This window comes from Trachemys scripta, chromosome 5 (assembly GCF_013100865.1).
Source record: "Trachemys scripta elegans isolate TJP31775 chromosome 5, CAS_Tse_1.0, whole genome shotgun sequence".
NCBI classification, from domain to species: Eukaryota; Metazoa; Chordata; order Testudines; family Emydidae; genus Trachemys; species Trachemys scripta.
This window is the reverse complement of record NC_048302.1, coordinates 68,510,958-68,524,602: the sequence shown is the minus strand read 5'-3', so window position 1 is coordinate 68,524,602 and position 13,645 is coordinate 68,510,958. Positions and strand designations below refer to the sequence as shown.

At 45.3% G+C, this 13,645-nt stretch overlaps 1 long non-coding RNA gene across 5 annotated transcripts in view; it reads right to left on the bottom strand.

Annotated features, from left to right (window-relative positions):
- LOC117878322 overlaps positions 1 to 13,645 on the bottom strand; it is a 15,716-nt gene continuing 2,071 nt past the window's right edge. Inside the window, exons 2-5 of one of the 5 annotated variants that reach the window (XR_004645958.1) lie at positions 2,570 to 3,716; positions 2,011 to 2,439; positions 1,376 to 1,485; positions 1 to 490 (exon numbers count right to left, since the gene is read on the bottom strand). This is a non-coding gene — a long non-coding RNA (uncharacterized LOC117878322). Of the gene's footprint in view, positions 2,440 to 2,569; positions 3,717 to 13,645 lie in introns of all 5 variants that reach the window. The other 4 variants (XR_004645956.1, XR_004645955.1, XR_004645957.1 and 1 more) reach the window with 4 other exon arrangements.

Genomic DNA, 13,645 nt, shown 5'->3' with positions numbered 1-13,645 from the left:
CCAATCTCCAAGAGGGCAGAGCGCAAGTACTTCATGCCATTCAAGGGTCATGAATTCGTTTATACCCATCCTGCTCCCAATTCCTTAGTGGTAGAGCCAGTCAACTACAGGGAGAGACAGGGTCAATCTGGGGCTACTCCTAAGAGTGAAGACTCAAGGAGACTAGACTTGTGTGGGCATAAAGTTGATTCATCCTCCAGTCAACAGTGGCCGGTGGCCAACCATCAGGCCTTACTAGGCTGCTATGATTTTAATATGTGGCAGGCCATGACCAAGTTGGAGAGCGCCCTTCCTGAGGCTTCTAGGAAGGAGTTCCGGGTGATCCTGGATGACAGCTCGACTGCAGCCAGAGCAGCTCTCTAGGCAGCGTCAGACGCGGTGGACACCACTGCCCATACCATAGCATCAGCCATCTGGTTGGCTGCTCCTCTCTGGTCTTTCCTCAGAGGCTCAGCAGTCAATGCAACACCTCCCTTTTGACAGGCAGGCCCTGTTCGCAGAACAGACGGACAATAAACTCCATGGCTTGAAAGATTCCCGCACGATCCTGAAAACACTGTGCCTGTACATCCCCGGCCCTTCCTGCAAGCAGTTTAAGCTGTAGCAACCTCATAGCCAGGGGAGCTGCCCTTGCCAGGAGCTTCCCCACCAAAAAATCCAGGGGCTACAAGAGGCGCCCTGGCCACCAACCCCCATCTACATCCTAGTCGGGCTCAACCCGCAGTAAGCAGACAGGCAAGCGCCTGTTTTGAGGTTACACCCGAGGGTGACCTACCAGACTGTTCCCCAGATCCTTCCTCCCCTCTATTTACCAATCACCTTACTTCCCTACGCCCTGTGTGGGCGTCTATAACATCGAACCGATGGGTCCTCAATATGGTGGCACAGGGTTACACTCTTCAGTTACTTTCTACCCCTGCCCCCCTTCCCAACCCATCTCCCCATCCCTCTTCAGGGACCCTTCTCATGAGAACCTTTTCACGCAGGAGGTAGATGGTCTACTGCCGCTGGGTGCAGTGGAGGTAGTTCCTGTGGAGTATAGAACAAGGGATTCTATTCCCGATACTTTTTAATCCCCAAAGCCAAGGGTGGACTGCGGCCCATAGTAGACCTATGAGGCTTGAACTGCTCCTTAGTGAAAATGAAGTTACGCATGGCCTCCCTGGCCTCCATCATCCCCTCCCTGGATCTGGGAGACTGGTATGCCGCCTTCGGTCTGAAAGATGTGTACTTTCACATTGCCATCTTCGAGGGACGCAGATGCTTCCTCTGGTTCACAGTAGGTCTCAACCACCATCAGTTCACAGTCCTTCCATTTGGCCTACTGACAGCACCGCGGGTATTTACCAAGTGCACGTGGATGGTGGTGGCTTACCTCAGATGTCGGGGGTATCCAGATATACCTGTCCCTGACGACTGGCTTGTCAAGGGCAACTTCAGGTCCAAGGGGATGTGGTGCTACTGGCCATGTACCTTTGCCTCGGTCTGTTGGTGAACGACAAAAAATCCACGTTGGTTCCGGTACAGAGGATAGACTTCATCGGAGCGGTGCTCGACTCAACCTCTGCCAGAGCATCCCTGCCACTCGAGAGATTCAGGAGACTGACTGACCTTATCATGGAAGTCTCCGCATTTCCCCTGACCACGTCCAAGTTTGCCTGCACCTACTAGGTCACATGGCAGCGTGTACATATGCGATGCCTGAAGCAATGGCTGGCAACGGTCTACTCCCAGTCCAGGGACCACCTTGAGAATGTGGTTACCATCCCTGCAATGGTACTTACCTTGCTGCAATGGTGGGCCAACCCCGGGAAAATCCTGGAAGGTGTTTCCTTCATCAGCACTCCTCACTCAGTTGAGTTGGTTTCGGATGCCTCAGACCTCAGCTGGGGGGCGCACCTCGGCACCCTCCAAACCAAGGTATGTGGTCCCCAGGGGAATCGACGCTACACATAAATGTCAAAGAACTCAGGGTAGTGCACAGTGCATGCGCAAGTCTTCCTACCTCACCTGTTGGGTAAAGTGGTCAGAGTCCTCACAGACAACACAGCCTCGATGTTCTACATCAACAGGCAAGGCGGAGAACGATCCTCGGCCCTCTGCCAAGATGCACTCCGTCTCTGGGAATTCTGCATCAGCCACGCAATCCATCTAGAAGCGTGTCACCTTCCGGGTGCCAGGAACATGCTAGCAGATCATCGAAGCAGGGACTTCTCCTCTCACCACGAGTGGGTGCGCCACCTGCAGGTAGCCAGCCTGACCTTCCAGAGGTGGGGATCTCCCCAAGAGGATTTGTTTGCCATCAGGCAGAACATGAAGTGCCACAAGTTCTGCTCCAGATAGGGTCTGGGCAAGGGCTCCCTCTCCAATGCCTTCCTCCTGCCGTGGGCAGGAAGCCTGATGTACGTGTTCCCTCTGATTCTGCTCATCAGCAAGATCCTAGCGAAAATCAAGAGGGGACAAGATGCGGGTTATCATGATCACTCCAGGGTGGCCGCGCCAACATTGGTTTGGCATGCTGTTGAGCTTGGCAGCAGTCCCCCCATGGCCCCTGCCAGACTGACCATACCTGCTGTCACAGGACCACAGTCACCTCTTGCACCCCATCCTCACGTCTCTCCAGCTTGCGTTGTGGATACTGCGTGGCTGAACCCTGAGGAATGGACCTGTTCGGAGGGGGTCCAGCAGGTCCTCCTGGGAAGTAGAAAACCCTCCATTAGACAGACCTACCTGGCAAAGTGGATGAAGTTTTCCCACTGGGTAACCGAACGGGGCATCTCCCCTTTGCATTCTTTGGTTCAGTCAATCTTAGACTACCTGCTTAATTTGAGGAACCAGGGGCCTGGCACACTCCTCTATCAAGGTGCATCTGGCGGCCAACTCCGCCTTTAATCTGCCCGTCCAGGGGCAGACAGTGTTCTCCCATGAAGTGACGGTCAGGTTCCTCAGAGGTCTCGAGAGACTTTTTCCTCAAGTTTGGTCCCTCAGTGGGATCTCAACTTGGTTCTGTCTAGGCTCACAGGCCCACCCTTTGAGCCGTTGGCCTCGCACTCCCTATCTCACCTATCGTGGAAGATAGCTTTCCTGGTGGCAGTGACATCGGCAAGGCGAGTTTCCGTGCTGCGTGTCCTGACCTCAGAACCGCTGTACTCGGTCTTCTATAAGGACAAGGTCCAGCTCTGGCCCCACCCGGCTTTCCTTCCCAAGGTGGTGTCCGCTTTCCACATGTGCCAGGACCTCTTCCTTCTGGTCTTCTGCCCTAAGCCCCATGAGGCTAGTGAAGAGAGAGACCTCCATGCTTTGGACATAAGAAGGACCCTGGCTTTCTACCTAGATCGGACAAAGCCTTTCCATAGATCGAATCAGCTTTTCATCTCTAAAGCTGATAGGATGAAGGGCCTCCTGGTGTTCACGCAGAGGATTTCTAACTGGATCACCTCTTGCCATAAGGGCTTTTTACGAGCTGGCAGGGACCCCGCCACTGCCGATCATTAGAGCCCACTTGACTAGAGCGCAGGCATCCTTGGCGGCCGCTTGGCACACATTCCGATCCCGGACATCTGTAAAGCTGCAACGTGGTCCTCCATGCACGCATTCACGGCCCACTATGCCATCACTCAGGAGGCCAAGTACAATGCTTGGTTCAGCAGAGCTGTGTTGCAATCTTCATGTCCGTGAACTCCTTACCCTCCTCCATGGGCACTGCTTGGAGTCACCTATGTTGAATGGACATGAGCAATCACTTGAACAAGAAAAGACAGTTATTTTTTTTCTGTAACTGGTGTTCTTAGAGATGTGTTGCTCATGTCCATTCCACAACCCGCCCTCCCTCCCCACTGTCAGAGTTTCTAGCCAGAAGGAACTGAGGGTGGAGGGGTCTGGTAGTGGCCTATATGCTGTGGCATATGCACACCACTCCAGGGGGAGCCAGAGCCAGTCCTCCTATGGATACTGCTGAGGGAAAAACTTCTGGCACCGGTGCATATGGTGAGCACACGCACCTAAGTTGAGTGGACATGAGCAACACATCCCGAAGAACACCAGTTACGGAAAAACGTCCATAGCCCCATGGACAACTTTAAACTGACTTCAGTATTTATAGACACAGCCCTAGACTCACAGAAGAGTGAAATGGTCAGCTCTAGAAAGGAAATCATCAAGTTACAAATCCTCCATTTCTACTACAGTAAAGGGATTTAAAAACAAAACATCCCAAATCCTCATTTTCTGTTTACATTGTGCATAAAGAATTGTTATATTAATAATCGATGCTATAAGCCAAAAAGGGATGCTTTACTACTTCTGTATGAGATTGGACAAAATGTAAAGCACCATGTGAAATTCTGGACAATATTATTTTGTGCAAAATGTTTTACGGTTTTTTAATGTCTACTAATTGTAAAGAACTTTAATGTATAACCTCTTTACAAACTATACACTGGCAATACCACTGAAATGCCACTACATCTAACAGCAGCTTCCAAATGCTGTACTTTACATTGTTCGACAGTCTGGGGGGTGAAAACTTGGGCCAACAACTTTGAGAAATCCCTACTTTTACATGCCCCTCCCCCAACCCACCCCCAAAAAAGGTATTGAGCTCTTCATTGCCTATGCAGAGGAGTTAGGACCTGTGTCATAAGACCTTATCTAAAAGACTTCCACATACAGTGAACTGCAGGAAACTCCTTTATCTACCACTAAAGAATGAAACGTCTGATTCTCTCCTGTTAGGATTTCAACCAATGTTTCCAAAAAGCCTAGGTATTTCAAACCAGAAGTTGAGATCATTACGTTATCCTCTTTCTTAATTTTTGAAATAATGTGAGTTAAAAGATTTTTCAGATAATACAAACATACCCACTGCCTGCCTTCTGTAATTCAACAGAAAACAATTACAATGACAATTTGTTTTGGGGGGGGGGGGTGGCGGCTTTGGATAGTTGACTCAGTTGTTTCTCTCTACTATGAAATCTGTAATATACTTCCCTATAAATACATCTTGCTGTTGAAGACACGCTTGCCAGTAGAAAATGCAAGTTCACTGCTTTTGCAGTGGCTTGCACAGTAGCTACTATTGGAACTAAGATGTTGATGGATCTGATGCCAAGTTGTCCAAACTGCATTCTAATAGCTATGCTTTTCTGTCCACACCAAGCATTGTACTTTTCCCAAATAAAACTGTGTGATATCTTCAATTCCACGCACTCTCAAGCTCCAGACATCCAGGCTTCTTCCTGCAGTGTCTTCACGATCCTGCCTTTTTGCTTTATCCACACCTAAAACCTTGTCTAGGTTCTCATTTTCACTTTGACTTCTACAGTCGCCTCATCTCGGGCTTTCCTAACATGGATTTTGCTCCCAACTCAGGTCCTTTTAAAACATTGCTGCTAAAATATCTTCCGGGCACGTTATTTTGTCACCTCTTTTGAGTCCCTCCACTGGGTCCCCCTTTCACCATCTCAAGTTCAAGTTTCTTGATATTACCATTCAAGCTCTTCACATCTCTTCTCCTCCCTACTTACCCATTTTTATGCCTTATGTTATTCTGCCTTCTCTGCTATGCCAGTACTTGATAGCATGTTTTTTACTTTTCCCACAAGCACCCTTGCACTTTCTCCCATGCTGCCTGTTATGTGTGGTAACACACTCAGCAAACTAGTTTGGAAAGCCACTATGCTGTCATAATTTGCTAAATTGAAATCCTTTCTTATTTGCATCATGCTACATCCATTTGTTTTAAAATTAATACTGTTGCATTGTTACCGAAATATCGGGTCCACCTAGCTGAGAGCCAATAACAGCCAGACAGGGATAAGGAAGAGTTGCTTTATTCTGCAGAAGAAAGGAGAGCTTTGCACCTTGGTACAAAAACTCTGTCTTACACACATTTTACAGATCCTTTATACACATTCAGACAAAGGTCCTTGCAGTGTTAACATTTGATTGGTGGTGGTCAGACCCGTGCTTTTGCTATCTGGTCAGTGAAAACCGGCTTGGGACCAGCTCCAACTACCTTAAGGCCTTGAAGGGAAAACCGTTGAAAAGTTCAGGCTACTGTGTACTTGAAGTGTTTGCTTCCCCCTAATGGCCGCTGGTTGACATAAAGGCTGCTCTGTTAAGGGGGGGTCACTAGTAACTTTCACAGCATGCAGCCTACTATTCTTACTCTTATTTTGCAGTTTGGTTGTATTCTGTATTTGCTGACCCTCAGATTCTAGTGGTGCTGGAAAAATGTATTCATGGCTTAACTTTGCATCTCCCTCTAGATTAATAGAGAACAAAAGTAGTCCTAGCCCTGAAGTTTACGTTTCCTCACTTTATAATTTCCTGTGCTGAGGTCTTACCATTAATGAATCTTCCATAGCCACTCTTAAAATCAACATGGATTTATTTAGGTGGGTAGATTATACAATTTTTGAGTTTTTGAAATTATACCAAATGCTGTAGTGAGATCAACAATATAGATTCATTCTTTCTAGTGCCTTTCTGAAATCAAATATTCTCATTGTAATTAAAGTGTGCGGGATTGAGGCTCCTCAGAAGCATTTGTTAAACAATAAAACCTTGGTTAATTATTGCACATCTGATCTTGCACATCTGGGCTTCCTGCAAAACCTGGAGAGTCCGGGTCCCAAAAAAGCAAAAGCAAGTGCATCCTTTGTGAGGCCGTTATTACTATTGTTAATGAGCAAGTGGGGTGAAAATCAGGGGTTAAACCCCTTCACCTTTGCCTTCTGGCCCTGAGTTGCAAGGGTTTATTTCCTTCAGAGTGTCTTTCTCAGCAGTCACCACCCCACCCTCACCCTGTAGCATGTCTGGGCATGCATAAAAGCCTGTGATACTGCAGCCTAATGAAAATTGAGTTTGTCTGGCCTGTAGTCCAAAGACTGTTGCTATGCCAGGGAAAGGGGTAAGATTTGAGGCAGCAGAAGAATGGGAATTGTGCCTCTTGATAATCAATCATAAACTCTTGGGCTGCCAGGGAAAGGAGCTCTGTCACCCCCCCGCCCTCCCTCCACCTGCTGACTCCACTCTAAAGCCTTGTGCACTTCAAGCAGCCTGTGATCAGAACGGAGGCTCATGAGGATTCCCTCCCCATGGAGCTGCACCTTCATGAGATTACAGAGGGGTGAATGATAAATCCCTTTCCATGTTCAAAATGATCCTGATTTCCTGACTAAAGCTCCAAGTAATAATAAGTTACTCCTACTGTGGGTTTTAGCCAGCCTGGGGAAACAAGCAGGTGGCCTTTCAGGCTCCTGGGGAGCGTTAACAAGCTACTTTCACAGTTGAGTCATCTGTTATGTGGTCTCCAGATGAGGCTGAATTGTATACTATCTCTTCCTGTATGCAGCCAGGGAAAGACGTATCACACATGAAACAACCTGATTAAACCAAATGTTAAATTAAAATGTTATATAAACAAAGAAATTCCATACATTTTTGGGAGCCTAAGGTTAGTGCAACAGTAGCTCCACCGGTGAAAGACAGTCATACCTTCAGAAGGGGACTTCTTTCCAAGAGTGACGATTCACTGCACAGCAATTTCAAAGCCTCAGCAATATCTGTTCAGAACAAAGTTTTTTTTTTTTTTTTTTTTCCCCCATATACTTAGTGGGAAAGCTTTCTTTGGGGTACACATATCTAGGAATATGACCCTTGCTTGAAGTGAGATGTCTTGGGCCTTGTCTTGGTGAAACCATTGATGTGATTTGTGACAAGTAATGGATTCTAACTTGGTGGCTACAATGATGTCATGTTACACCTATGAATAGTAATCATTCAGCCTCTCTGGATATCTAGTGCATCCAAACTTATGGGTGAGGAACTATTGAGGGAAACATTAGAGAAATCAATAGCTGAGACTGCAGAGAGGCCTCAATTCTCTGTTAAACCCAGCACAGCAATCCATTGGTTGCTACCAACACCAGGGCAGAAAAATCTGGAGTAGAAGCTTCCAAGAAAACTAAGATGAATTTTCCTCCAAATCAACACAATCTTTAGTGTAACAAAGACTCTTCTTTCTGATCCACCTATCATACCCCAAGCCTTAACTAGCTGGTGGTAGTCACAGCAGGGCACAGCTCACAGGCCACAGTATGCAGTGCCACAACCAGACTCTGGATTGCCTCCAAGCACATGGCTTTGCAATAACTCTAGGAAAAGCTCCTTGATTACCCTTCATAAACTTCATTCACCTTGTAGTAGAGGTAGATACTTTGGTGATATATCTACCCATCACTAGACAGATTCCAGAAAATCCAGAATCTGATATCAATGCTGGACAAATCCATGAGGGCAACCATAGCTCAGTATCTCTAAAAACTGGGCCTGCTGATTTCACACATGGGAGAGGTCACATATCAGGTGTCTCCAGGCCTCTACTCTGGGAGTATGGGACCATTCCTGGGAGCAAATGCAAGACCAGGTACTGGTTCCCAACCATGTGCTGAATCCCCTAAGATGATGGACAGTCCCAGAGAATGTCAGCAGGGGTCTTCCCATATGCCTTCTAGTCCTGCAGGTTCTCACAACAGACACCTGTCTGAAGGGAGGGTGAGCCCTTCTTGGGACCCAGAATGATGTAAGGTAGCTGGAGCTCCAGTGCAAGAACCATAGCTCCAAGCTCTTGGAGCTCACAATTATCAAACTATCTCTACTGAGATTCCAGAGCTCCCTAGAAGGCATCTTGGTCCAGCTATGCAACATGGCCCCTTGGTTGCATACATAACCAAAAAGTGGGTACAAGGAAGGTAGCTCTACATGCAGAAGCGATGGAGACAATGGAATGGGCAGACAAGACTCTCACTTCCTAAAGACAATACATGTGAAAAGAGAGATAAACCAAATGGCAGGCTGGCTCTGTAGATGCAAAGTCAACTATTCAAAATTATGCTTGAACCAGGAAGTCTTCATTCTGGTCTTTCAGACATTGTCTCCCCTCAGTTGACCTCTTTGCCAATCACAAGAATGAAAAACAATCAAAATTCTTCATTTGGGAAGCAGACACCAAGTCCATAAGGACAGATGCTCTATTGCACAGATATTGCTGCATCCCTCCGGCCTTCCCTTTCCTAGGGAAGATGGTCCAAAAGATAATGTGAGAAGAAGCAAGGGTGACAGTGGTAATTCCATATCGACCAAGGAGAGAGTGGTTTTCTGATCTGATAAAAAACTGAATCTGGAAGCACAATTTTAGCTTCTGACAAGACCAGACATTATTTTCCCAAGTCTCACTCCTCGGTCAGATGCAGATAGTCTTCAAGTGACAGCCTGGCTACTGAAAGGAAAGCATTAGCTACACTTGGCCTATCTTTCAATGTGATCAGGACTTTGCTCTCCTCCAGGAAAATTTTCATGCAAAAAACCTACTCCTCCATGGGGACCAAGTTCAGTTTGTTGTGCAAAGCGCGCATCACAGATCCAAGGGCTCCTGGGATTCTGACCACTCCAGACTTCCATCAGGAAGATGCGGATAAGGGCCTTCAGCCCAGAACTATAGCATGCCAAATATCTGTCCTCAGAAGTGTACTATTTGCAGGATCCTCTGACTCCTTGTCAGAATGCTCAGGTATCCAGATTTCTCAGAGCAATCAGACTGGCCAGATTGCAGATCTTCCCTAAGTGTGACCTATCACTGATGTTGAAAGCCTTAACCACCCATCCCCTTGAGCTTCTGACTGCCTTCATTCTGTCCAGCACCAGAGCCCCAACCAAGAAGCAGTGGCACACTCTAGATGTCAGAAGAGCACTGAAAACTTATAACAAACATACAGAATCCAAAAAGGCTCCCTGTTCATTTCCTTTCATCTTGAGGTGCTAAGGGCTTACAGTATCCAAGCTACCCCTTACTAGATGAAACAGACTATGCACTGTTGAGGCATGCAAGCTATCCAGTGCACCTATTCAAGAAGGAGTCAAGGTGCATGATCCCTGGCAACCTCATGGGCCAAAAGCGTTTGTGCTTCCACTGCAGAAATCTGCAGAGCAGTCGCATGGTCATTTGGCTAACACCACTGTCATACACTATATGATGGACTTCCTGTTTCCACCAAGGCCTCTTTGCTAGGAAGATGCTGCAGGTGGTAACATAACTTTGCCATTTCAGCAGTTCAAAAAGGGGTGTGTGTGCCTTCCTGATATCTCAAGAAAATAATGGCCACTGGGTCATAACTGTGGTCCATCTAATCCAGTATCCTGTGCCAGATTCGAGGAAATGAACAAAACGGCAATTTCAAGTGATCCATCCTTTGTTGTCCATTCCCAGCTTCTGGAAAGTGGAGGTTTAGGAACATTTAGAACAAGGGGTTGCATCCCTGTCCATCTTGGCTAAGAACCACTGATGGACCTATCCTCCATGAACTTATCTAATTCTTTTTTTGACCCCAGTTATACTTTTGGCCTTCACAACATCCCCTGGCAATGAGTTCCAAAAGTTGACTCTGCGTTGTGTGAAGAAGTACTTCCTTATGTTTGTTTTAAATCTGCTGCCTGTGAACACAAGAAATAGGGGCTACTTGATTAAGTTATGTGAAGGGGTAAATAACATTTCCCTATTCACTTTTTCCACACCATTCATGATTTTATAGACCTCTATCATACCCCCCACACACACTTAGTTGACTGTCTTCGGAAATGAATAGTCCCATTCTTTAATCTTCCATGCCCCCAATTTTTGTTGCCATTGTCTGTACCTTTTCCAATTCTAATAAATATTTTTGAGATAGGGTTACCAGAACTGCACACAGTATTCAAAGTGTGGGTGATTTATATAGTGGTATTAAGATATTTTCTGTTTTACTATCTATTCCTTTCCTAATGGTTCCTAACATTGTTAGCTTTTTTCTACTGCTATTACACATTGAGCAGATTCATAGATTCATTCATAGATTCTAGGACTGGAAGAAGGGACCTTGAGAGGTCATCGAGTCCAGTCCCCTGCCCTCACGGCAGGACCAAATACTGTCTAGACCATCCCTGACAGACATTTATCTAACCTAGTCTTAAATATCTCCAGAGACGGAGATTCCACAACCTCCCTAGGCAATTTATTCCAGTGTTTAACCACCATGACAGTTAAGAACTTTTTCCTAATGTCCAACCTAAACCTCCCTTGCTGCAGTTTAAGCCGATTGCTTCTTATTCTATCCTTAGAGGCTAAGATGAACAAGTTTTCTCCCTCCTCCTTATGACACCCTTTTAGATACCTGAAAACTGCTATCATGTCCCCTGTGTCTTCTCTTTTCCAAACTAAACAAACCCAATTCTTTCAGCCTTCCTTCATAGGTCATGTTCTCTAGACCTTTAATCATTCCTGTTGCTCTTCTCTGTATCCTCTCCAATTTCTCCACACCTTTTCTTGAAATGTGGTGCCCAGAACTGGACACAATACTCCAGTTGAGGCCTAACTAGCGCAGAGTAGAGCGGAGGAATGACTTCTTGTGTCTTGCTCACAACACACCTGTTAATGCATCCCAGCATTATGTTTGCTTTTTTTTTTTTTTTTTTTATTTTTTTTTTTTTGCAACAGCATCACACGGTTGACTCATATTTAGCTTGTGGTCCACTATAACCCTTAGATCCCTTTCTGCCGTACTCCTTCCTAGACAGTCTCTTCCCATTTAGTGAGAACCCTTTGTGACTCTTTGCAGTCAGTTTTGGACTTCACTATCTTGAGTAATTTTGTATTGTCTACAGTTTTTGCCACCTTACTGTTCATTTTTTCCAGAACTTATGTTCATTTTTTTTATTCCTCCCTACACCTGTTCACTGCTTGCTACTTCTCATGTATACTAGAATTGTGGGAAAGACCCTGGGCTACAATTGTATCCGGCCTGAATGGCTTCACAGCCATGGGGCAGCATTTTATTTTTATCACATAGGCAGTGGCCTACTGTATGTAGTTAGTATTATTGTTGCTAATCATTTTCTAAGGCTTGGTCTACACTACCCCCCTAATTCGAACTAAGGTACGCAACTTCAGCTACGTGAATAACGTAGCTGAAGTTCGAAGTACCTTAGTTCGAATTAGTTCGAACTTACCTTGGTCCACACGCGGCAGGCAGGCTCCCCCGTCGACTCTGCGGTACTCCTCTCGGCGAGCTGGAGTACCGCAGTCGACGGCGAGCACTTCCGGGTTCGACTTATCACGTCCAGACTAGACGCGATAAGTCGAACCCAGAAGTTCGATTTCCAGCCGTCGAACTACCGGGTAAGTGTAGCCAAGGCCTAAGAGTTTTTTCACTGCTTTGGAATGAATCATCTGGTAGCAAGCAGTGGAAGGGGTCATAGCTAGCATAGGGTGTGCTGCAACTTTGAATCACCTCCAGAAACTGCAGACAGGAAAGGAATAGCCCATATGTATCAGAATTGTTGCTAGGAGAAAGAAAATTATCAGGTAAGAAACTTTCCATTCCTCCTCAATTGGTAGGGATTGTCTCTTACTATATCTAAGCACAGCACATTGGGATCTCTGATCTTGGTTGGAGCCTCTAGATGGTATTCTAATAATTTAGAATTAAAGTTTAAAATATACTTTGAAAGGCAAGTTTCTATAATAATATACATACACACATAAATACTAAAAAGAACAGGAGTACTTGTGGCACCTTAGAGACTAACAAATACTAGTGATACATGTTGCCGGATAATCTGATCAGATTCAAAGTAGCCAGCCAAAGTTTCAGAGCTTTTATGATAAGAAGTCAGTTAATGAAAACAAAATCCACACATCAAATTTACAGTGTTCTTTACAAGGTTTTTGTATTCCTGTAATGTATAACACCATTTGTCAATAATTCATGTTCTAGCTTCTCATGCCCCTTTAGACTGGCTCTCTCCCTACTCTGCCTGAATATTGTATGTTTGCTCTATATGCATGTTCTCAACTGCCTTCCTTCTAAAATTTACAAACAAATCTTGGACACTGGTGATGGAAATTTTTGATCATAGTCAGACTTCTGGCAGGGATTTTTCCATGCTTGTTTGCAAGAGAAATGATCCACTATATTAAAACTCTTCTAGAGGAACTTTAACTGTAATTGAGCTGCTAAAGCTCCTGTCATGGTGCTCAGATGATACCCTTTGCCCTTGGTTAGTTTTGTAATTAAAGTAGTCGTAATACTTGCTTTAAATTAAGCATGCAAAATACTGTACTTTGGTACACTTCATTGTAATTTTTTAAAATATAGTCCATTAAGGCTGTAACACAGAAAACACATTTTGCAGTGGTCAAAGAAACCTGATATAATTAAAACTGAATAATGTAGTGGCTGATATTAAACAACATGCTTCTACAAACATGCGGTGCTTAGCTTACTGTTACACATTTTAACTTCTCTTACACCATCTGGGTGCCAATAAACACAATACTATATTTAATGCAGTTCTCCCAAATTGGGCAAATCTGAGATAGGGACAGCATATTTAAGCAAAAAGAAGAACAGGAGTACTTGTGGCACCTTAGAGACTAACAAATTTATTAGAGCATAAGCTTTCGTGGACTACAGCCCACTTCTTCGGATGCATATATCTTCTTCGGATGGATATATGCATCCGAAGAAGTGGGCTGTAGTCCACGAAAGCTTATGCTCTAATAAATTTGTTAGTCTCTAAGGTGCCACAAGTACTCCTGTTCTTCTTT